Source organism: Pleurodeles waltl, chromosome 3_1 (assembly GCF_031143425.1).
Source record: "Pleurodeles waltl isolate 20211129_DDA chromosome 3_1, aPleWal1.hap1.20221129, whole genome shotgun sequence".
NCBI classification, from domain to species: domain Eukaryota; kingdom Metazoa; phylum Chordata; class Amphibia; order Caudata; family Salamandridae; genus Pleurodeles; species Pleurodeles waltl.
The window spans coordinates 1,359,520,833-1,359,545,284 of record NC_090440.1 but is presented as its reverse complement, the minus strand read 5'-3'; positions in this window follow the sequence as shown (position 1 = coordinate 1,359,545,284).

Genomic DNA, 24,452 nt, shown 5'->3' with positions numbered 1-24,452 from the left:
GTTGCCAGCTTTTGCCAAAATACTAGAAAAACAAGTAAACACTCATCTGTCCACCTATCGTGAAGACAACAATATTCTTCACTCCTCCCAGATGGGCTTCAGACCCATGCACAGTACCGAATCAGCACTGATAGGATGAGGGAGTTAGGTGTCACAGGGATTGCGCTAAGTTACTTTAGTGAGTTTTTAAATACAAGATCATTTCAGGTACCCAACCGATCTTTTTATTCAAGATGTTTTAATAGTAGATGGGGAGTACCACAAGGTTCAACCCTTCACTGCTTAATATCAATATGTTGCCTCTTGCTAAGGTAGTACAACCCTACGGCCTCTCTTTGGTATCATATGCAGATGATACGCAGCTAGTGGTCTCTTTGACCACAGGACAGAATTCATTGGAATCTTCATTTGGCCCCTGCCTACGGGCAGTATCCAACTGGATGTCTGACTGCAAACTTAAATTGAATGGAGATAAAACAGAGGTCATGTTCTTGTGCCCCCAGGCCCAACTAAACCTTTCTCCATCGGTCTTGCATCTTCTGGGAGATCTTCCAGCTGCCAAGGAACATATAAAGAGCCTTGGGGTCTTGCTTGATCCGTAGCTATCTATGGATCAGCAGACAAAGAAAATATCTGCCATTTGTTTTGGCACATTCAGACTCCTTAGGAAAGTGTTTAAAATCCTTCCTTTTATTGCAAAGAGACTAATCATACCGGCATTGATCAGCTCAAGCCTTGATTATGGTAACACCCTATTTCTCGGGTCTCCAAACTATGTGAAAAAAAGACTTCAACTGGTGCAGAATACTGCTGCTAGATTGCTTTTTAATATACCAAAACACAAATCAGTCAAATCAGCATTTCTTGCCCTGCACTGGCTCCCATTGGAGCAGCGAATAAAATTTAAGGCATTATGTTATATTCACAGAGCCTTATATGCTAGAGGGCCCGCGCAGCTGCGAACCTTGGCCACTTTGTATAAGCCCACGCAACACCTCAGGTCGTCATCAGCTGCCCTGGCAGTAATTCTTTCAGTAAAAAAGGTCAGATGGGACAGAAGATCTATGTCACATCTAGGCACTAAACTGTGGAACTCGCTACCTCTGTCCCTACGTCAAACGGACTAGGAATTAACCTTTCGGGGGCGACTGAAAACATGGCTGTACTGATGTCTTCCTATGAAAGTGTTATGGAGGATTTTTTGAAGCGCTGGGAGGCCGTCGGATAGCTATGCGCTATATAAATTCACTAACATAACATAACAGGTCCAACATATGGGCTACCCCTACCTTGATGCGCTCCTCGACATGGTCTGACATTCAATGTAGCTTACCTATTACTGTCAGACCGCCCCAGTGCATATGTCATGTACATAGGCTAGTGTCAACCCCAGTATGAGTGAAAAGAGGTGGACAAACCTTCCCAGTACATATCTAAATTTCATCTGCTGTTCAGGATTCAAATTAGGTAAAATGTTTTACAATCTATGGAACCATATTGCTCATTGCTGTGCAACAAGTCTGGGAAGGGTTTACTCTCCTCCTTGGCCTCTTCTGCCATTGTCAGGATATTGTGAAGGTATTACTTAAGCTGGTTCATGTGGAACACCCACTGGAGCTTTCAGGTGGTACCTCTGTCAACCAGATAGTTGATATCACAGATCTATTTGACTACCTTGTATTAGTCACTGCATGTGTCCTCCAAAGCTTAAGGTAAATTAGCATCAGCACCAATATCCTTTGACCCTCCCTGCATTCAGATAATGTTACCTTTTGGTTGTACCATTCCTTCACCAGCTCTTGACTAGCCTAAACATTCAATTCTGCTTTGGTCATGAGCTGAGCCATTAGCTTCATGAGCCAATGAACATAGCCATTGCGTCATGGGAAGGGGGCTCAGAGATACCTTCTTAGCTCTCTATGACCAAAGTCAGTGAACCAAGTCAGGATGCCAAACAGAAGTTCAAAAGGTCTACACTGTACTCCCTATTGTCAACTTTTATTGGAAGTGAACAAGCAATATTATAGGATAGGTTGTCTGCCAAATTGTCCATCATTCCCTTGAGTGTCTGATTGAAGAATTTCCCCAACACATTTGTGTACATGAAAAAGCAGTGCTGAAGTGTTGGGTCGCTCTTGCTTGCGCCCACATTATCCTCGTGTATAAAGATAGGAAATGTGACCCTCTGTCACATACCACAGCCTTGGAAAATTAATTTTTTGAAAATATCACAAGGATGGCCTTTGCCTCTACACTGACAGAGGTGTGCCTTACAGACTTGGTTATATAATCCACCAGAACCAAGAAATGTGTGCTTGCTGAGGATGAGGAAGTTTTAAAAGAACTTCCTAGGTATGAGTCCGTCTTCTCAAAGGGCACACAAACCTCCATGAGGGCAATAATACTGTCTCTGTTTGGCCTTCAGACTTTCTCCTCACTTTACAAGCTGGACTGGTCTTGCTGGAGTTTTCTACATTTCTGTTGATACCTGGCAAGTAGAACTAATACTCTGACCTGTCCTTGGTGTTTTTATTTTATTTTTTATATATACAAGTACCCTGGTAAGGTTACATTATGTGCTGGCAGGAAAAGGAAGGTCCTGTTAGCTAATGGAACTACCAGCCTCTTGCTGGCACTGGCTTCTGGATCCAGATGCTCACTGCTCAGAAGCCTATCTTCCCAGACCTCGCTGTCTCGGCCAACCATTCCAGTGACATTCTGCTCTTGCATCACTTTCTACAGGCTCATCAGTGTAGGACACTCATGCTGTGCCAAGTGGAACCCCCAGCCACTAGCAATTACTGTAATTCTGACAGTGATCCGGAATCCAGAACTTGGTCTCCTTTAGGGTCCTCATCCACCTCTCATCTAGAGTAAATCAATGAGCAGCATGATTGGTTCTTCTTAAAGCCTGTCCTAGTCCACACTGGACTACTTGCCTCAGATTCCATCCCCTTCATAGTGATCATAGCCACATCCAGAGGATGATAAGCAGAATGTGCCCTTGTACGTACTGCTGATGTTAATTAAACACATGTAGATCTCTTAGGCTGGGAATACCATGGTGCAACCAGGTCATTGTGAAGAAAGACCAAGCACCTTATTTCTCTTTTGCCCCTGTGTTTACCACAGTCATCTTGGAATCAAGCTACACATGATTGACGAACCCCAATCAAGGCAAAACTGATCTTGGGTTAATTGTGTTCTGGTTCAGAGACGACCTGCCTTGGCAGTTTGCCCTGGAGTGTTACTACTGGAGCAGGACAAAGACTGATTTGCTTATGGCTTGGTCTAATTTCAGATGGCACAGTGAACAAAAGGGTGGTTTGTTAAAACGAGCGATTGCCAGTCGTGAAACAAATTGCAAGAATTCCTCCCATCACCTTTTATGTGTTCGATGTAACACACCAAGTGGCCAATGGTATACCCAGATGTTGTTCCCTGCTCACTGTGCCACTGGAACCAAGCTACACCTGACTGACAAGCCCCAATAAGGATAAAAATGGTATTTGGTTGCTTGTATTCTGGTTCATAGAGGACCTAGTCTGGCAGTTTGGGTTGGATTATTCCTATTGGAGCAGGATCAAGACCCATTTGCATATGGCTGAGTTTACTCTGAGGTGGCCTGGTGGGCAACAGAACGATGGTTTGAAATGCTACACTGAGCAATTGCCAGCTATTAGACAAATTGCAAGAATTCCCCCCATCACCATTTGTGTTTGGTGTCACAGTTTTCAAAACATTGATGTTCAGTAGTACAATCCTTTAGATATATTTTTGTGTGTCTCCTACTAGTGATGTCTGTATTCAGGAGAGTTCATTCCTGTTGAAAAAGTCTGCACAGTCACATCACTTTGACATGCAGATTCTATATAAGGAGGTTTGAAGCTGAGTGTTCCCTGTCAAGACTCTTAAAATAGGGAACAAAAAGTGACTAACCTTCTGTAAATTACTACCACAAAACATTGTGTGCAACATAACTCTGGGAAGAAAGAAGACGAAAACAGACAGAAGCTTTCCCGGCAGTTCAAATAGATCATCTGTTCCCCTCCCTCTTATATCTTGAGCTCTGGAATTTTCTGGCAAACTCCTATTAATCGTTTCTCTGTGTGGTAGGCTCTAATCATTCTCTTTATTGTTAGAGTTCATGCACAAGTTACAAAATATATTCTTGTCTTCAAGCAGTTGAGAAAAGAATACACACTCCAGCTTATTCTTCCTATTATTTCCAGAGCAAACATTTCTGCGATATCTACTGAAGTGAAGACCTAGTTGAAAGGACCTGGTGGACTTTTTAGCTGGAAGAGGCCGGTAGGCAACTCTTCCATTGAAGGTAATAAGTAAATTGGCCTGCTCCTACAAATGTTTGCTGCATTGCTTGCCAGTTGTTCTCAATCCAAGTGGCAACAGTATTCATTTTCGGAAAAGAGGGGGTGCACATGGTATGCCCCTTTAGAGGACGAACCCCAATTTGGGGCTCAATTTATAGGCCAAAGGTCCTCAGCATCCATAATTAATATCTTAGCCGAGGCTAAACATAAATAAAATAAACAGGGTCTCACTGTAAAGGAAATTTGGGGCACAGTCACATGGTCAAACAAGCATTGTGGAGATGTTCGTATCCCACGTGATTCCTATACCCTTTTATAAAATTTCATTTTCAGAGCAGACGTCTTATTCAAATAAAGAATAAAACATTATGCTGCCTATTTTACTCAAGAGTGCTAATGGAAAAAAACATTGTAGCAGACTGTGGGCCTCATTACAAGTTTGTGATCCAAGGCCCACCAGACTCACGGTGGCGTCGGACCTCCACACTCTAAGCAGTCCGACTGCTAAATTGTGACCCTGGAGGTTGGACCGCCAGAGGACTGGCATCCTACCAGAAACATGGTTCCCAACGGGCTGACAGTGGTCGGACTCGTGCTCAGCAGCGGAAGTGCTGAGTTCACACCGCTGGGCTGAGCACGAGTCCCCTTTCCACCAGCCTTTCAATGGCAGTACAACAGCCATGGAAAAGCTGGAAGAAAGGCTGTGCAAGAAGCCACAGGGGGACTCCCACACCACCGAATCTCAGGGCATGTGTGTTGCGGGGTACCCTCTTCCCAAAACTCTCGGAATAGGCACTGTCTGCTTTGCAGACAGTGCTTTGCAGACAGTGCCTATTCCGAGGGTGCTGTTGTGTTACGGTATTGGTCTCAGCTCCCTTAAGGAGCCAGGATCAGTACTTTGGTACTGTTTCTGCCAGGCTGACCAGCGGGAATGTCATAATACTATGGGGATCATTACGAACTCGGCGGAAAACCCGCCGAATTCGCCACTGGCGGTCAACAAAAGACTGCAAGCGCGCAGAAGACCCCGTCTTCCACATAATGTACGTTCAGCTGGGCCGGCGGGCGGAAACAGTGTTTCCACCAGCAGGCCCAGCTGAATGCAGGGCCTGTACACAGACAATGTAAATCGGGCAGTGAAAAGCGACGGGGCTCTGCACGGGGGCCCGAGGCACCCATTCCGCCAGCTTTTCCCAGGTGGGTTATACCGCTAGGGAAAGGCTGGTGGGACCAGGTACATTATCCAGCAGGCAGCGCAGCTTGCAGCGCTGCCCTGTCGGATATGTAACTCCGCCATCGCCAGGCTGCCTGGCAGAAGAAGCCTGGCGGTGACAGAGTTACACCAGTGGCTGTTCATGGCGGCCAAGACCGCCATGTTCACAATGAGGACCTATGTTCCTACCGGTCACCCTGGTGGGAGCAACGTAATACAATGGGGGTGAGGCAACCGGGTTGATGGCTGCCTCATCCTTGCGAGTTTGGCTGTCGGATGTCTGACAGCCAAACTATTAATATTAATGAGCCCCTGTATCTTTTCACTTATTTCAGAATCTTCTAGGGCAGAGAGGGGGTTCTGGCTAGCAACCAAGAATTAACCTCTTCTAAGTCAGACCACTTGAGTTTTAAACAAACAACTAGAAATAAAAGGAGTGACTTTAAATAGTCTCAGTGGCTTGCCAAACAGGGGAGAACTTTCTGTCATACAGAGGTGAATTCTGCATCACCCGTGTATTAATGTGAAAAGAACAACATCATTTGTGGAGAGCAGAGGCATCGCAAGGGGTCCCCCAATCCCCTGTGGTGCAGGGGGTCAGGAGATGTTAGCCTTCCCCACCCAGCTGAGGACTCTCACTCCCCTATCCTGTGACCGTACATTTTGGCCAAATGATAATACCTGCTGCTGTCTGGATACAGCCTGCACCGTGAGATGTCCTAAGTAGTAAGCTTGGAGCAACAACGTTTCAGCATTTTTAATTTATTGTAATATAGAGAGGACTGGTAAAAGGGTGTCCCTGTGATTCGCTTCATCATATGAAGTGGAGAAATGCTGTGTCATCTAGAGATGATAAACCAACAAGAAAGGGAAACTAGACAGAACAATACAGAGACGTTGATTGTACAAGGAGAGGCTGGCAGATTATTAAGTCTAGAGAGCAGGAGACATCCAAGATGAGAGAGTGAGATAAATAGATGGGAGTGTGAAGACAGCGAGACTGGGAATAGAGAGAGTTTATTATTAGTTTATAAAGCGACAGGTGGTAAAAAAAAAGACAGGAGGAAGAAGAGAGACCAGATGTGAGAAATGGGAGAGACCACCAGTAGTAGAAAAGAGCAGGAGACACCACTGACAGACCAGTGTGTCAGAAGGAAAAGTTCTAAAGAAACCTGTGTGCGCTTTTGGGTTAAATCCAGAGTGTGGAATACAACAGATGTGAGAGTGTGAAAGACAAGCGAGAAGGGAAAGACGATCAGTGGAAGATAGAGGATTTTACTAAGGGAGAGGTGTGTGGTGGGCAATAAAGAAAGTGAGGGATACATGTTAGATACAGAGGCGGATGGGAAAGTAAGAGATAGGAAGACATGTGGATAAGGAAAAGGAGAGAAGAAAGACATCCACAGATAGAAAGCAGATGGGATAGAAGAGAAAATGGGAAGTGATGATATAAGAGACACAATGAGGACAACAGGCAAGACAAGAGTCACTCTGAGGGACTGAAGATGTAGCTCCACCTCTTCAGGGCCTTAAAAGAGTCTCTTCCTCTTCTACAGTGCAGGGGACCCCCCTCACCTTACCTTAGTGTATGAAGGCCCTCTATGTTTTCCTAATGCTGCTGCTAGAGAGACAGAGATTACTGCAGTACCTAACCATTCTCATCTCTGAGGAAGTGCATTGTTGCATTTATGATACAATTAACACAGGTTTCTACTTTAAACAAACTAGTCAATCATCTGGTAAGATCTGTCATCACAGCAGTTAAGGAGGAAATGTAATTGAAATGTTATACTGTTCTTATTTGCTAATCACTGACTGTTGTTGTTTTCCAGTTCAACCAAGCTCACTCCTCCCACGGGCCCTATCTTTTCCCATTTGGACCACATTTGTTTAGAACCAGTCCTCGCAGGTGATGAGTCTGAGTAAGCTTCATGTTAATACTGTAACCACTGTTGTAGAGATTCATAATATCACAACCTTCATTCAAATACAGGTTCGTGGTATGTATAGGTTTTGAAGATCAAAGCAAAATTAATTTGCCAGCAAAGTCACACGCTTAGCATCTCTGAGTCTTTATAGGGACTTTGCACACCTTTGACATCTAAAACTAATGTCTGATCTGCAAGTAACCTTAAGGAATGTGTCCTTTTAGTGAAATGTTATGAACTAATAAGCCTTTTTAACCATATAGTTCCATGCTTGTGAATTACTGTATCTCTGCTTACTTCAGTTCCATATTTGCTATATCTGGGAGAACTTACAGCTTCCTTTCACCCAAGACTCCAACAAAAAACTGGCTGGCATTATCACTTCAATATACTTCAGAACTAGCTTGGTATTCTGACTGCCAGATCTGGTCTTTCTACATAAATAAGCCATTGAATCCACATCAGTCATTTTCATCATCTGGCATTCTTTGTTTCATTGAAGTTAACAGCATGATCACTGATCTAATCTGGATATCTGGGAAAAAACTAATGTCTATGGAAAAGGTGATAAGGCTCCTGACAGTGGGTGTCATGGGATTGTGTACTACTCCACATCACAGTTACCATGGCCTAGGCAATGGACTGCTGGCTTTAGTGGTAAGGAGGGACTAGAGACTCAAGCTAGTGAGGGTTTCCAATGCTCCCCTCCCCATAATAATGGCACCAGCCCCAGAGAATTAAGTCTCAGAATCACGTAGTGGCTTGGTGAGGGTGATAACTTGCCCCCCCCCCAATAAAACAAAATATCGACCTTGGGGCACTGGGTCCCCTGGGGCTTCAAAAGGCTAAGTGAGGAAGGCTGAATGGTACCCTCACCAAACTAGTGGCATCGGTTTCGGGGAATGGGATCCTAGGGAGCCTTCTAATAGCTCGGATGGGGAACCCACTCTCTGTTTTTACAATAATAATGGCATCGGCTCCGAGGCCTTCAAATGGCTCAGGTGGGCACATACCCCCGCCCATAAAAATATGAATGCACCAACCCTGGCCACCTTGATGGGATTAATTTGAAAAGGGAGGGAGCCAGTCCTTTTTTAAAACAATGGTTTACCACGGATCAGCAGTACTGGCAAAAACAAATTAAGGGACTGATTTAGATCTCCGGCCGAAGGGAATACTCAACACAAACTTAACAGATATCCCAACCACTTTACTATGATCTACGCTCTAAATAGGATATCATCGGATTGTAATAAGGCGGACGGGAAATCCGTCACAATTGTATTGGAGTATTCTTCTCCACCAAGACCTAACCCAGGCCCTAACTTTTTAGCCCTAGAGGGGGTTCCGCTGGAACTCTGCACTAGAAAAATGGGGATAGACTATCCCTTCCCTGTGCCTTATTTCAGGAAAGGAGACTGAGTCTGAGTCTTGAAATGGCTGTCCCAATATCTTTGATAATGTTGTGGTAGCCAATCAGCTCATATGTTTTGATCTGTTTGGCCTGTGAATCCTCAGCGGTATGAGATATACCTACATTTTGAGCCCGAATGGATTCACACTAAATCACAAACATCACACTTTTTGTGGACTAAGATTTAGCTTTCAGCCACATTTAGGGGCATATTTATACTCTGTTTGCACCAAATTAGTGTCATTCTTTTTTACTCTAATTCGGTGCAAAACTAACTCCATATTTACACTTTGGTGCTAGACCCCTCTAGCACCAAATTTATGGAGTTAAATTCATTTTTGAAAGTGGATACCTACTTTGCCTTAATGAGATGCAAGGTAGACGTTCCCGTGCAAAAAATGACTCTATGGCCTTAACGCCATATTTAGGGGCATATTTATACTCTGCGGCATATTTATACTCTGCACCGAATTAGTGTCATTTTTTTGTATTCTAATTCGGTGCAAAACTAACTCCATATTTATACTTTGGTGCTAGACCCATCTAGCACCAAGGCCCTGATTTAAACTTTTTTTGCACCGCATTAACGTCATTTTATGACGCAAAAGTGGCACAAACTTACAAAATATTGGCCCTTATTTATACTTTTTGCTGCAAAACTGCACTAACTCACCAAAAAGTTTAGCACCGGCTTGCACCATTTCTGTGCACCAGCCGGGCACCATAATTATGGAATGGTGCAAGCCGGTGCAAAGGGTAGGCTAGAGTTTAAAAAAATGACTTTAGTCGGGTAGGGCTGGCAGTATAGAAGAAGAGGGTTTAGCACCAAAAAATGGCTTTAGGCAGGTTAGAGTAAAAAAAATTGACTCTAACCAGATTAGCGTCATTTTATAGTGCTAAACCTACCATGCCACATGACTCCTGCCTTAGAAAAGACAGGAGTCATGCCCACCACCCCAGTGGCCAGCACAGAGGACAGGGGTCCCCTGGGCATGGCCATTGCACCCGGTGCCATGTATGGGGGCCCATTTCAGGGCCCCCTATGGCACTTTCAAAAATAAAATGCACTTACCTGTACTTACCTGGGATGGGGTCCCCCATCCTTGCAGTCCCTCTAGTGTGGGTGGGGGTGCCCCTAGGGCCTAGGGAGGGCACCTCTGGGCTTATTCCATGGTGTTCCACCATGGAAATAGGGTCACAGGTCCCCTAACGCCTGCCCTGACCCAGGTCTTAAAAAATGGGGCAAAGCAAGCTTTGCCCCATTTTTTGACCCCTCCTCCCTCCCTTGCACTATTTTTACATGGGAGTATAAATATGGTGTTAAGGCCATAGAGTCATTTTTTTGCACAGGAACGCCTACCTTGCATCTCATTAAGGCAAGGTAGTTTTCCACTTCCAAAAAATGACTTTAACTCCATAAATTTGGCACTAGACGGGTCTAGCACCAAAGTATAAAAGTTGCACTGAATTAGAGTTAAAAAAATGACGCGAATTCAGTGCAAACAGATTATAAATATGCCCCTTAGTGTAAACAAATGATGCTAATCTGGTCAGAATCATTTATTTTGACTCAAAACTGCCTAACGTAATTTTTTTTAAAGCTAGCCTACCCTTTGCACCGGCTTGCACCATTCCATAAATATGGTGCCCAGCTGGTCCTAAAAAATGGTGCAAGCCGGTGCAAAACTTTTTGGGGCAAAACTGCCTTAGTGCAGTTTTGCACCAAAAAGTATAAATAAGGCCCTTAGTGTATTTCATTTCAGCCATTTTTGGAGTATGATTGTTCATTTATAATATGGAAAACTGCATGGGGAAAACACGTTTTCAAACCACTCTCTTTTTCTTAACCCCTGCATGACAGATAACCCCAAAACTTTGCAGGAAGAAGCTGAGGTGGAATTACATTTTTCATTAGATTCATCCATCGGCACCAATGTTATTAGCAAACCAAAAAATCAATTTCCTATGGCAACGTGGTCCTGATTTTAACTACATAGTGGTGAACACCACAGGGTAATACATATATGTGTGTGTGTCAGTGATTGTAAGGATGTATGAGTTGGTGTGTAACTAGCTGTATGAGTCTGTGAATACATCAGTTAGTATGCTATGGGTGACTGAATGGTTGCGTCAGTGGCTGGGTGAATGAAAGTGTGTATGTCACTAGTTTTATGTTTCTGTAAATAGGTATGTACGTAGATGTGTGTCTTTGGATATACATGAGTTTGTATGTGTGAATGGGTGGGTGTGTGAGTGTTTATGTGGGTGATGTCATCAATGATGTACGAGTAAATTCAGAACGTTACTATAACATCCCTGTAACCTTTGTTTTTTTCAGTGAATTTCTAAGGTTTTTTAAATTCCATTTCTTAACTATGACGTCCCAGTAACCTTTGTTTTTTTCAGTGAATTTCTGCATTTTTTTACCCCATAGTGATTTTCATTACTATACGGTAATCTAATCAACATAAGACCTGGCCTGCAGCCAGACCCTACAGCCAGCCCCCCCTAACCACCGAACCCTATGCTACGCATGGCCCGTTGGCCATGAGTGGCAGGAGTGGGCCGCGGCATCTCTGGGTGTGAAAATAGTTGTGAGAGGGTTTATCTGGAGGTGAGAGTGGCTGTAAGAGTGTCTGTCTGGGTGTGACAGTGCATATGTCAGTGTTTAGTGAGTGTGTCAGTGTATGCATTAGTCATTGAGTGGGTGCATGAGGGTGTCAGTGGGTCTGTGAGTGGGTGTGTGAGAGTCTGATTGGGTCTGTGAGTCAGTGTGTAACTGTCTGAGTGCGTCTGTGAGTGGGTGCCTGAGGGTCTGACTTGGGCTGTGAGAGGGTGCACAAGTGTCTGAGAGGGGCTGTGAGTCAGGGCATGAGTGTCTGAGTGGATCTCTGAGTGGGTGCGTATTTACCTGAGTGGGTGTGTGAGTGGAAGAAAGACTGAAAGAGATAGAGAGAGAAGGAGATTGAGAGGTAGAGAGATATAGGGCCATATTTATACTTTTTGACGCTAAACTGCGCTAACGCAGTTTAGCGTCAAAAAAATTAGCGCCGTCTAACGCCATTCTGAAGCGCCATGCGGGCGCCGTATTTATAGAATGGCGTTAGCCGGCGTTAGCCGACCGGCGCTGCCTGGTGTGTGTGAAAAAAAACCACGTACACCAGGCAGCGCCGGCGTAGGGGAAAATGGCGTATGGGCGTCTCAAAATGGGGCAAGTCAGGTTGAGTCCAAAAAATCGCCTTAACCTGATTTGCCCCATTTTTTTACGACGCCCATCCCCCATTAACATGACTCCTGTCTTAGCAAAGACAGGAGTCATGCCCCCTTGCCCAATGGCCATGCCCAGGGGACTTATGTCCCCTGGGCATGGTCATTGGGCATAGTGGCATGTAGGGGGGCACAAATCAGGCCCCCCTATGCCACAAAAAAAAAAAAAATACTTACCACAACTTACCTTTTCTTCCCTGGGATGGGTCCCTCCATCCTTGGGTGTCCTCCTGGGGTGGGCAAGGGTGGCAGGGGTTGTCCCTGGGGGCAGGGGAGGGCACCTCTGGGCTCATTCTGAGCCCACAGGTCCCTTAACGCCTGCCCTGACCCAGGCGTTAAATTCAGGCGCAAATGCGGGTTTTTTTGCCCCGCCCACTCCCGGGCGTGATTTTTGCCCGGGAGTATAAATACCACGCACATGCCTGGGAGTCATTTTTTTAGACGGGAACGCCTACCTTGCATCTCATTAACGCAAGGAAGGTGTTCACGCTAAAAAATGACGCTAACTCCATGAACTTTGGCGCTAGACGCGTCTAACGCCAAAGTATAAATATGGAGTTAGTTTTGCGTCGAATTTGCGTCGAAAAAAACTACGGAATTTCGGCGCAAACGGAGTATAAATATGCCCCATAGAGTTTTTTTTAGGCTTTCATATATGATATACTTAAAATTAAATATTTCTGCACAAATTAGAAAGAAAAATATATTTGTCATTTAAAAAGAGTAAGATTACCTTTCAGTATATGCCTTAAATGTTTGTAGTAAAAAAAGAAAAGAAAAGAGGGAAACAAGTCTAGCTGGACTCGAACCCTCAACGCTCAGTGTGAAGGTCTGTGACCTTCATAGAGAGCTAATAACTTTTTTTCTTTCACTTTTTTAGCCCTTTATGAGCTTTCTCTGAGGAATCCCCCACGGTCCCTACATACATTTTTTTTTATTTTATATCAAGCCCTTTATGGGCTATCTGGGACTGCAGAGGGAACCTCAAGGCCTCCCCGGCTCTGCATTTGCACATATATATGTATACATATATATATATTTATATATATATTTATTTATATATATATATATATATATATATATATATATATATATATATATATATATATTTAATTTAATAATGACGCCAAGGATGTGCTGCATTTACAATTACAGAGCTCAATGGCCATGGTGTCACAGATGCGTCAGAATTTCTGATGCATCTGTTGGCGCTAAACTGAGAAATTGCTGGATTTGCGTCATTAAACTGACGTAACTCCAGCAATGCGAAGAGGGTCCCATAGGAAAGAGTCCTGCATCAATTTTACACCTGCTCTGAGCAGGTGGTAAAATTCTGATGCAATGAGTCGTAGAAAGACGCAGTGAAAAGTTGTAAATATGACTGCATCAGTTCTACATGGCTTTTTCCATGGGACCACCTATCCTGCATACATTATACCTAGCACAGGTAAAATGTGAAGCAGGCCTGTATAAATTGACACTTGGGACCAATGCATCAGGTTGTAAATGTGGAGCAATGTAGTGCATTGCTAGCACCACTGCTGCATCAAAAAAATGACACAGTGGTGGTGCAAAGGGTTTGTAAATGAAGCCCTGAGTATTTAAGTATTTCTCCTTGTTGCTGCCACTTCTCCTAGTTCCTCTGACTTCTTTCACATGGCAGAGACTTCCACAAAGAAAGCATAGGGGAGGCAGAGATCTCCACACATAGGTTTATGAATAGCATTTTATTAGGTGAGTAGTACCATTGTAGTACTATGTATTACGGATTGCAATTTTTTACTAGGCTCCGTGGAATTCTTTTCTGTGAGTTATCTGCCCTTGTTAACAACCACACAGTATAAAGATTATCACTTGTCACCATTAAATTCATATTTTGAGTCCTCTTGAACAGGTAAATCTTGTCTTAAAGTATGCAGACCCCGTTCCTTTTGTAGACCGACACTTAATACATTTGTATTTATTTCTTGTGAAGTTCTGGAAAAAAATCAAAGATCCAATCAGACGTAGACGCCTTGTGAGTCGGAAGCACTTTGAGCTGCCTGTGCCCAGGCCTCTAGAACCACAGGCGTTGTGCACCTGGACCACTGAAGTAGACATTTGGCACTAAACAAAAGACTTCAATTACTGCCAAAATACGATACAAAACATTATGTTATGCAATACATTTAACACGATTTAATCTTCTTTCTGTGAAAACAGTTTCTGTGCTAATTACAGAAGATGATGCCAGATAAGCTGCCTCCAGCATGATTAGCCTCAAGCAAACCAGCTGAGTTTGAAGGTGTCTGGGCAGACAAGGAGGTGGCTTAAGTAGTACTAGCCCTCAAGTCCAGCTATGTCTTCTCAACACTGAGGGCCTAATTCAGAAAGCTAATCTCACACTTTTGTGTAAGTTCATGATTGGTTGCTGTTCACAAAGGTATTTTGCTAGTAGTATCTTTACAACAGCAGAGCATCTACACAAAAAGACATAGAGCAGTCCTATCATGTTATGTACAGAGTCTCTACAGTTGTATGATACTACTTGCAAAATACCTTTACAAATAGCAAACAATCCTAAACTTACACAAAAGTGTAAGTTTAACTTTGTGACTCAGGTCCTTACATTTTAACTGTCTTTCCATCTGAGTGGTGGAGACTGCCATACACTTTGTTGAAATCTTTCTCATATGAACATCTGAGTACATTTTTGTAACTCTGTTTTTGGAGGTTCTTTCGGTGGTAACTTGAAAATTTGATCTTATTTGAAGCATCTGCCTCTACAATGAACGGCTGAAGCAGTGGCAGCCGGCAGCTTTGGAAGGAGGGCGGGCGGGGCACACACACAAACACACACACAGACTCATTCTTTCACACCCAGACACGCACGCACGCACGCTCACCCATTAACAACACTCATTCCATTCAAACATGCACGCACGCACCATTCATTTTACAAATTCACACACATTCATTCTTCCACACACACGCACGCACACACTCACATCCAGTAACAACACTCATTCCATTCAAACATGCACGCACGCACCAAACATTCATTTTACAAGATCAAACGCATTCATTCTTTCACACACACACACACACGCATGCACATCCATGAACAACACTCATAACACTCAAACATGCACGCGCGCACCAAACATTCAATGTAAAACATAACACACATACATACACACACACACACACTTACCTTTAGCCTCCAGGTCCCAGGAGGGTTGAGACTGCTGCCTTCCCTCATTGGCTGACCTTAGGTCAGCCAATGAGGGAAGGCAGCAGTCCCAGCCTCGTCACAGAGTGGGATGGGGTCAGTGAGACTGCTGACCCCACCCCACTCTGTGACGAAGTGTCACTGATTGACACTCGCCCTGGGCACTTCAGGGCTTAAACCTGAAGCGCCCAGGGAGAGTGTCAATGGGTGACGCTTTCCACGTCACCCAGGGGAGGGCCTGGAGGCACCTTTGCTGGGCCGAGGAGGTCACGCCCATAAGGGTCGTGATCTCCTCAGCCCAGCAAAGTTCAGCTCAGGCAGCCAGGAGTCTGCGCAAATCGCGCATGTCTGCTCCTGGCTGCCTGACCTGAACATAAAGAGTGTCTGTCAGGCTGACCTTTGTTCAGCCTGACAGACACTCTTCATGGGGTGGGGGGGCGTGGCCCCTCCGCCCTAAAGGACGGGCCGCCACTGGGCTGAAGGTAATCAGAGACATCCAGAACTGATGCACGGCACAGTTCAGTCTTCAGGTCACCGAAGGCCTTCTGACATTTTAGTCTAGATCATCTTCCTTGTCTGCTTCTTGGAGATAGGGACTGTAAAAGGGGAAACTGTGGTTCAAGGTTTGCCACAAGGTTCTGGCAGTATCAGGTGAGGCATAGGAATGCTAACGCTTGCATCTGGGCAAAAATAACTATCCATCCATGTAATGTCTGTACGTTCACCTTCAAGTGGTAAATCTTTCTTTGTCCTGACTGAGATAGACTATAGATAGGCTTTATGTGGTCCTTCCATAAACTGCAGAAGAAAACAATGACAGACACCACATAGTTGACCAGGCACTGAAAGGTGGCAGGAGCATTAATCCAAATGTCATATCCTTAATCTAGTAGAAGATTATCTAGGCTTAAAAATACAGTCTACTACTTAACACCAAGTTCCAGGGCAATCTGCAAATAGTGACTGGTCAGTCACAAGTACTGAGGTATTAGGCACTGTTTAAACTGTCCTCATGAGATTTCAGATTAAAATGGCCATCTGTCCTAATGACGGTGTTGAGAGCTCCATAATCCATGCAAAAGAAAATGTTCTTTGCCACTGCTTATTTACCGACACCACAGAAGTGGCCCATTGACTACGGGAACAATATATCACTCCCAAGTCCAACATAGGGGCTACCCCTACCTTGATGTACTCCTTGATATGGTCTGACATTCAATGTAGCTTGCCTTTTACTGTCAGGCTGCCCCAGTACATACCTCATGTACATAGGCTAGAGTCAACCCCGGTATGAGTGAAAAAGGTGGACAGAACTTCCCAGTACATATCTAAATTTCATCTGCTGTTCAGGATTCAAATTAGGGAAAATGTTTTTACCATCTATGGAACCATATTGCTCATCACTGTGCAGCAAGTCTGGGAAGGGCTTACTCTCCTCCTTGGCCTCTTCTGCCATTGTCAGGATACTGTGAAGGTATTACTTAAGCTGGTTCATGTGGAACACCCACTGGAGTTTCTAGGTGGTACCTCTGTCAACTAGATAGTTGATATAACAGATCTTTTTTACTACCTTGTATTAGTCACTGCATGTGTCCTCAAAATCTTAAGGTAAATTAGCATCAGCACCATTACCTTTTGACCCTCCTTGTACCCAGACAATGTTATCTTTTGGTTGTACCATTCCTTCACCAGCTCTTGACTAGCCTAAACATTCAATTCTGCTTTGGTCATGAGCTGAGCCATTACCTTCATGAGCCCCTGAACATAGCCATTGCGTCATGGGAAGGGGGCTCAGGGATACCTTCCTAGCTCTCTATGACCAACGTCAGTGAACCAAGTCAGGATGCCAAACAGAAGTTCAAAAGGTCTACACCGTACTCCCTATTGTCAAATTTTCTTGTAAGTGAACACGCAAAATGATAGGATAGGTTGTATGCCAAATTGTCCATCATTCCCTTGAGGGTCTGATTGAAGAATTTCCCCAATACATTTGTGTCCATGAACATGCAGTGCTGAAGTGGTGGTTCGCTCTTGATTGCTCCCACATAATCCTCGAGTATGAAGATAGGAAATGTGACCCTCTCTCACATACCACAGCCTTGGCAATTTATTTTTTTGAAAAGATCACAAGGATGGCCTTTGCCTCTACACTGACAGAGGTGTGCCTTACAGACTTGGTGATATAATCCACCAGAACCAAGAAATGTGTGATTGCCGAGAAAGACGAAGCTCTAAAAGGACTGCCTAGGTATAAGCCCATCTTCTCAAAGAGCACACAAACCTCCATCAAGGCACTAATACTGTCTTTGTTCGGCCTCCAGACTTTCAAGTCACTTTACATGCTGGGCTGGCCTTGCTGAAGTTTTCTACATTTTTGTCCATACCTGGCAAGTAGCACAAACACTCTGTCTGACCTGTCCTTTTGTTTTTTTTATATACAGGTACCCTGGTAAGGACATCATGTACTGGCAGTAAAAGGAAGGTGCTGTTTGCTAATGGAACTACCAGACTCTTGCTGGCACTGGCTTCTGGATGCAGAGGCTCTCTGTACAGAAGCCTATCTTCCCAGACCTCGCAGTCTCTGCCAACCATTCCAGTAAGAATCTGCTCTTGCATCACTTTCCAGAGGCTCATCAGTATAGGACACTCATTCTGTGCCAAGTGGAACCTCCAGCCACTAGCAATTACTGAAATTCTGACAGTGATCCAGAATCCAACACTTGATCTCCTTTGGGGCCCTCATCCACCTCTCATCTAGAGTAGATCAATGAGCAGCATGATTGGTTCTTCTTAAATTCTGTCCTAGTCCACACTGGACTACTCACCTCAGGTTCCATCCCCTTCATAGGGATCATAGCCACATCGAGAGGATGACAAGCAGAGTGTGGCCGTGTACGCACTGCTGATGTTAATTAAACACATGTAGATCTCTTAGGCTGGGACTAACGTGGTGCAACCAGGTCATAGTGAAGAAAGACCCAGCACCTTATTTCTCTTTTACTTCTGGGTTTATCACAGTCATCTTGGAACCAAGCTACACATGATTGACAAGCCCCAATCAAGGCAAAACTGATCTTGGGTTACTTGTGTTCTGTTTCAGAGAGGTCCTGCCTTTGCAGTTTACCCTGGACTATTACTACTGGAGCAGGACAAATATGGATTTGCTTATGGCTTGGTCTAATTTCAGATGGCACTGTGAACAAAAGAACAAAAGGGTGGTTTGCTAAAATGAGTGATTGTCAGTCTTGAAACAAACTGCAAGAATTCCTCTATCCACCTTTTGTGTGTTTGATGTAACACCCCAAGTGGCCAATGGTATACCCAGATGTTGTTCCCTGCTCACTGTGCCAATGGAACCAAGCTACACCTGACTGACAAGCCCCAATAAGGATAAAAATGGTCTTTGGTTGCTTGTATTCTGACTCAGAGAGGACCTAGTTTGGCAGTTTGGGTTGGATTATTCCTATTGGAGCAGGACCAAGACTCATTTGCCTATGGCTCCGTTTAATCTGAGGTGGCCTGGTGGGCAATAGAACGATGGGCTGAAATGCTACCCTGAGCGATTGCCAGTAGTTAGACAAATTGAAAGAATTCCCCCATCACCGTTTGTGCTTGGTGTCACAATTTTCAAAACCTTGATGTTCAGTAGTGCAATCCTTTAGATATATTTTTGTGTGTCTGCTACTAGTAATGTCTGCTTTCAGGAGAGCTCATTCCTGTTCCCAACGTCTGCACAATCACATCATCTTGACATGCAGATTTTGTATAAGGAGGTTTGTAGCTGGATGTTCCCTGTCAGGGCTCTTAAAATATGGAACAAAAAGTCACTGACCTTCTGTACATTACTACCACAAAACAGTGTGTGCAACATAACTGTGGGTAAGAAAGAAGAAGAAAAGAGACAGAAGCTTTCCTAGCAGTTCAAATAGATCATCTGTTTCCCTCCCTCTTTAATCTTGAGCTCTGGAATTTTCTGGCAAACTCCTATAAAACATATCCCTGTGTGGTAGGCTCTAAACATTCTCCATATTGTTAGTGTTTCATGCACAAGTTCCAAAACATATTCTTGTCTTCATGGAGTTGAGCAAAGAATACACACTCCAGACTTACTCTTCCTAATATTTCTAGAATTAACATTTCTGCGATATCTACTGAAGTGAAGGCCTAGTTGAAAGGACCTGGTGGACTTTCTAACTAGAAGAGTCCGGTAGGCAACTCTTCCATTGAAGGTAACAGATAAACTGGCCTGCTCCTACAAATTTTTGCTGCATTGGTAGCCAGTTGTTCTCAATTCAGGTGGCAACGGTATTCATTCTCAGAAAAGAGGGGGTGCACATGGTATGCCTCTCTAGACTACAGAGCCCCAATTTGGGGCTCAATTTATAGGCCAAAGGGTCCTCAGCATCCATAATTCATGTCTTAGCCGAGGCTAAACATGAATAAAATAAAAAGGGTCTCACTGCAAAGGAAATTTGGGGCACAGACATATGGGCAAAAGACCATTGTGGAGATGTTCATATCCCACCTGATTCCTATACCCTTTTATACAGTTGATTTTCAGAGCCGATGTCTTATTCAAATGCAGCATAAAACATTATGCTGCCTATTTTACTCAAGACTGCTAATGGAAAAAAAACATTGTAGCAGACTATGGGCCTCATTACGAGTTTGCAATCCAAGGCCCACCAGACTCGTTGTGGGGGTCCTACTTCTGCACTCCTGGCAGTCCAATTGCTACATTATGACCCTGGAGGTTGGAACGCCAGGGGACTGCCATCCCTACCAGGAACATGGTTCCCGACAGGCTGACAATGTTCTGACTCGTGCTCAGCAGCGTAAGTGCTGAGTTCAGCACCGCTGGGCTGAGCATGAGTCCCCTTTCCACCAGCCTTTCAAGTGCAGTACAACAGCCATGGAAAGGCTGGCAGAAAGGCTGTGCAAGGAGCCACAACGCGGCCCCACACCGCCCATGCTCATGGCATGGGCGGTGCGGGGGCCCCTCTGCCCAAACCCCTGGAACACGCACTGTCTGCTATGCAGACTGTGCCCATTCCGAGGGTGCTGTTGTATTACGGTAATGGTCTCAGCTTCCTTAAGGAGCCAGGAGCAATAATTTGGTGCTGTTCCTGAAAGGCAGACCAGAACAATGTCATAATACTATGTCCCACCGGTCAACCTGGTCCGAACAACGTAATACGACAGGGGTGAGGCAGCTAGGTTGATTGCCGCCTCATCCTTGCGAGTTTGGCGGTCGGATTGGCTGACCGCCAAACTATTAATGAGCCCCTGCATCTTTTCACTTATTTCAGAATATTCTAGGGCAGAGAGGGGGTTGTGGCTAACAACCAAGAATTAACCTCTTCTAAGTCAGACCACTTGAGTTTGAAACAAATGACAAGAAATAAAAGGAGTGACAATAGAAATGTCTTTAAATAGTCTCAGTGGCTTGCCAAACAAGGAAGAACTTTCTGTCATACAGAGATGAATTCTGCATCATCAGTGTATTAATGTGAAAAGAACAACATCATTGGTGGAGAGCAGAGGCATCACAAGGGCCCCCCCAATCCACCATGGTGCAGGAGGTCAGGGGGTCAAGAGGGGGTCAAGAGGGTCTTGGGCTTCCCCACCCAGCTGAGGACTATCACTCACCTATCCTGTGACCGTACATTTTGGCCAAATGATAATACCTGCTGCTGTCTAGATACGGCCTGCATTGTGAGATGTCCCAAGTAGTAAGCTTAGAGCAACAAGGTTTCAGCATTTTTAATTTATTGTAATATAGAGAAGACTGGTAAAAAGGTGTCCTTGTGATTCGCTCAATCATATGAGGTGGCGAAATGCTGTGTCAACTAGAGATGATAAACTAACAAGAAAGAGAATCTAGACATAACAATACAGAGACGTTGATGGTGGAAGAAGAGTCTGGCTGATTATTAAGTCCAGAGCATGATGCATGATCCAAGATGAGAGAGTGAGATAAACAGGTGGGAGTGTGAAGACAGTGAGACTGGGGATAGAGACAGGTTATTAAAAGGTTTTAAAGCGACAGGTGGTAAAAAAAAAATGAGACAGGAGAAAGAAGAGAGACCAGATGTGAGAAAGGGGAGAGACCGCCAGTAGTAGAAAGGAGCAGGAGACACCACCGGCAGACCAATGTGTGAGAAGGAAAAGTTCTAAAGAGACCTGTGTGCGCCTGAGGGTTATATCCAGAGTGGAGAAAACAACAGAGGTGAGAGTTTGAAAGACAAGGCAGAGGGGAAAGACGATCAGAGGAAGATAGAGGATTTTACTAAGGGAGAGGTGTGTGGTAGGCAATAAAGAGAGGGGGAAATACGTGTTAGAGACAGAGGTGGATGGGAAAGTAAGAGATAGGAAAACATGTGGATGAAGGAAAGGAGAGAAGAAAGATGACCACAGATAGGAAGCGGATGGGATAGAAGAGAAAATGGGAAGTAATGATATAAGAGACACAATGAGGACAACAGGCAAGACAAGAGTCACTCTGAGGGACTGAAGATGTAGCTCTGCCTGTTCAGGGCCTTAAAAGAGTCTCTTCGTCTTCTACAGTACAGGGGCCCCCCTCACCTTACCTTAGTGATTGAAGGCCCTCTATGTTTTCCTAACGCCGCTGCTGGAGAGACAGAGATTACTGTGGTACCTAACTATTCTCATCTCTGAGGAAGTGCATTGTTGTATTGATGACACAATTAACACAGGTTTCTACTATAGACAAATTAGTCAATCATCCAGTAAGATCTGTCATCACAGCAGTTAAGGAGGAAATGTCATTGAAATGTTATAATGTTCTTATTTGCTCCCCATTGACTGTTGTTGTTTTCCAGTTCATTCAAGCTCACTCCTCCCCTGGGCCCTATCTTTGCCCATTTCCACTACATTTATTTAGAATCAGTCCTTGTAGGTGATGGGTCTGAGTAAGTTTTATGTTAATACTGTAACCACTGTTGCAGAGATTCATAATTTCACACCCTTCATTCCAATACAGGTTTGTGGTATGTTTAGGTTTAGAAGATCAAAGCAAAATTAATTAACCAGCAAAGTCACACACTAAGCATCTATGAGTCTTTATAGGGACTTTGCACACCTTTGACATCTAAATCTCATATCTGATCTGCAAGTAACCTTAAGGAATGTGTCCTTTTTAGTGAAGTGTTAAGAACTAATGAGCCTTTTTGAAACACATAGTGCCATACTGGTGAATTACTGTATCTCTGCTTACTTCAGTTCCGTATTTGCTAAATCTAGGAGAATTTACAGCTTCCTTTCACCCAAGACTCCAACAAAAAACTGGCTGACATTATCACTGCAATATACTTCGGAACTAGCTTGGTACTCTGACTGCCAGATCTGGTCTTTCTACATGAATAAGCCAATGAATCCCATCAATCATTTTGATCATCTGGCAATCTTTGTTTCATTGAAGTTAACAGCATGATCAGTGATCTAATCTGGATATCTGGGAGAAAACTAATGTCTATGGCAAAGACGATAAGGCTTCTGACAGTGGGTGTCGTGGGATTGTGTACTACTGCACATCACAGTTAACATGGCCTAGGAAATGGACTGCTGGCTTTAGTTTTAAGGAGGGACTAGAGACTCAAGCTAGTGAGGGTTTCCAATGCTCCCCTTCCCAAATAATGGCACCATCCCCAGATAATGAAGTCTCAGGGCCATGTAGTTGCTCCGTGAGGGTGATAACTTGGCCCCCTCCCAAAAAACAAAACATTGACCTTGGGCACTGGTTCCACTGGGACTTCAAAAGGCTAAGTGAGGAAGGCTGCATGGTCCCCTCCCCAAACTAATGGCATCGGTCTCGGGGAATGGGATCCTAGGGCGCCTTCTAATGGCTTGGATGGGGGACCCACTCTCTGTTTTTACCATAATAATGACATTGGCTTCGGGACCTTCAGATGGCTCAGGTGGGCAGATACCCCCCACCCATAAAAATATGAATGCACCAACCCTGCCCATCTTGATGGGATTAATTTGAAAAAAGAAGGAAGCCAGTCCTTTTTAACAAAAATGTTTTACCACGGATCAGCAGTACTGCCGAAAAAAATTAAGGTACTGATTTAGATCTTGGCGGAGGGAATACTCAACACAAACTTAACGGATATCCCAACCACCTTATTACGATCTACGATGTAATAAGGTGGACGGGAAATCCGTCACATTTGTGATGGAGTATTCTTCTCCACCAAGACCTAACTCAGGCCCCAACTTTTTAGCCCTAGAGGGGATTCTGCTGGAAATCTCCACCAAGAAAATGGGGATAGACTATCCCTTCCCTGTCCCTTATTTCAGGAAATGAGACTGAGTTTGAGTCTTTAAAATGGCTGTCCCAATATCTTTGCTAATGTTGTGGCTGCCAATCAGCTTATATGTTTTGATCTGTTTTGCCTGTGAATCCTCTGCTGCATGAAATATACCTACATTTTGAGCCTGAATGGATTTACACTAGATCACGCATTGTGGACTAAGATTTAGCTTTCTGCCAAATTTAGGGGCTCATTATGAACGCCGCGGTTCAGACCACCATTTCGGCGGCAGCGGAAAAGACCGCCACCAGCATGGCGGTCTGAACCGACATATAATAAACACAGCCACTTCGACAGGCAGCCTGACGATGGCGGATTTCATTATCCGACAGGGCAGCGCTTCAAGAAGTGCCGCCCTCTGGATAATGAACCCTGTTTCCCCAGCCCTTTCCTGGTGATTTCCCCCGCCTAGGAAAGACTGGCAGAAGGGGTGCACGGGCCACTCTGGGGGCCCCTGCATTGCCCATGCACTTGGCATTGGCAGTGCAGGGGTACCCGTGTAGTGCCCCGTCCTGCAGGTCACTGCCCGATTTCCGGGCAGTGATCTGCGTGACAGGTGCTGCTGCATCCGCCGCACTGAGGCATTGACGACGGCTCCATGTGGAGCTGTCGGCAATGTCCCGGCCATGCATTCTACTGGACCTGGGCTGCCCACCGGCCCAGCAGAATGTTCTTAATGCAGCTGGCGGGTCTTAAGGGGGCTCGCAGTCTATGGAAAGACCACCAGCATGAACACGGCAGTGTTTACCGCC